Source organism: Triticum aestivum, chromosome 7B (genome assembly GCF_018294505.1).
Source record: "Triticum aestivum cultivar Chinese Spring chromosome 7B, IWGSC CS RefSeq v2.1, whole genome shotgun sequence".
Lineage (NCBI taxonomy): Eukaryota > Viridiplantae > Streptophyta > Magnoliopsida > Poales > Poaceae > Triticum > Triticum aestivum.
In genome coordinates, this window is record NC_057813.1 from 601,740,207 (window position 1) to 601,742,117 (window position 1,911).

Genomic DNA, 1,911 nt, shown 5'->3' on the forward strand with positions numbered 1-1,911 from the left:
AAACTCTATAACCACAAGTACTGTGTGAGTGTTAGCAATTGTAGGAGACTACGAGATAGTTGAGTATGTGAGCTTGCTGAAAAGCTCTATTATTGATTCTTTTTGATGTTGTGATAAATTGCAATTGCTTCAATGACTGAGATTATAGTTTGTTAGTTACCAATGAAGTTTTTGAACCATACTTGATATTGTGAATTGCTTGTTACTTGAGCATAGGAAATCATATGGCAAAATCTATATATGCTGCTGTTATTAGAATGATCATGATTCCCTCATGTCCGTATTTTATTTTTACCGACACCTCTATATCTAAACACGCGGACATATTTTTCGATTTCGGCTTCCGCTTGAGGACAAGCGAGGTCTAAGCTTGGGGGAGGGGGGTGATACGTCCATTTTGCATCATGCTTTTATATCAATATTTATTGCATTATGGGTTGTTATTACACATTATATCTCAACTTATGGCCATTCTCTCTTATTTTACAAGGTTTACCATGAAGAGGGGGAATGCCGGCAGCTGGAATTCTGGCTGGAAAGGAGCAAACATTGGAAACCTATTCTGCACAGCTCCAAAAGTCCTGAAACTCTACGAAACAACTTTTTGGAATTAATAAGAATTTATGAGCGAAAGAAATAGGCCAGGGGGCCCACACCCTGTCCAGGAGACAGGGGGCGCCCCCCCCCTATAGGGCGCCCCCCTATCTCCTGGGCCCCCTAGTGGGCCTCCGGCGTCCATCTTCTGCTATATCATCACTTTTACCCTGGAAAAAATCATGGGCAAGCTTACGGGACGAAACTCCGCCGCCACGAGGCGGAACCTTGGCGGAATCAATCTAGGGCTCTGGCGGAGCTATTATGCCGGGGGCACTACCCTCCGGGAGGGGGAAATCATCACCAACGTCATCACCAACGATCCTCTCATCGGGAGGGGGTCAATCTCCATCAACATCTTCACCAGCACCATCTCCTCTCAAACCCTAGTTCATCTCTTGTATCCAATCTTGTATCAAAACCACAAATTGGTACCTGTGGGTTGCTAGTAGTGTTGATTACTCCTTGTAGTTGATACTAATTAGTTTACTTGGTGGAAGGTCATAAGTTCAGATCCTTTATGCATATTATTACCCCTCTGATTATGAACATGAATATGCTTTGTGAGTAGTTATGTTTGTTCATGAGGACATGGGAGAAGTCTGCTATTAGTAGTCATGTGAATTTGGTATTCGTTTGATATTTTGATGAGATGTATGTTGTCTTTTCCTCTAGTGGTGTTATGTGAACGTCGACTACATGACACTTCACCATTATTTGGGCCTAGAGGAAGGCATGGGGAAGTAATAAGTAGATGATGGGTTGCTAGAGTGACAGAAGCTTAAACCATAGTTTATGCGTTGCTTCATTAGGGGTTGATATGGATCCATATGTCTAATGTTGTGGTTAAGTTTACCTTAATACTTCTTTTTGTAGTTGCGGATGCTTGCAATAGGGGTTAATCATAAGTGGGATGCTTGTCCAAGTTAGGGCAGTACCCAAGTTTCGGTCCACCCACATATCAAATTATCAAAGTACCGAACGCGAATCATTTGAGCGTGATGAAAACTAGCTTGACGATAATTCCCAATGTGTCCTCGGGAGCTCCTTCCTCATTATTAGAAATTGTCCAGGCTTATCCTTTGCTACATAAAGGACTGGGCCACCTTGCTGCACTTTATTTACTTTATTTACTTGTTACTTGTTACTATTTATCTTATCACAAAACTATCTATTACCTACAATTTCAGTACTTGCAGAGAAAACTTTACTGAAAACCACTTATCATTTCCTTCTGCTCCTCGTTGGGTTCGACACTCTTACTTATAGAAAGGACTACGATAGATCCCCTACACTTGTGGGTCATCAGGAGCCCGG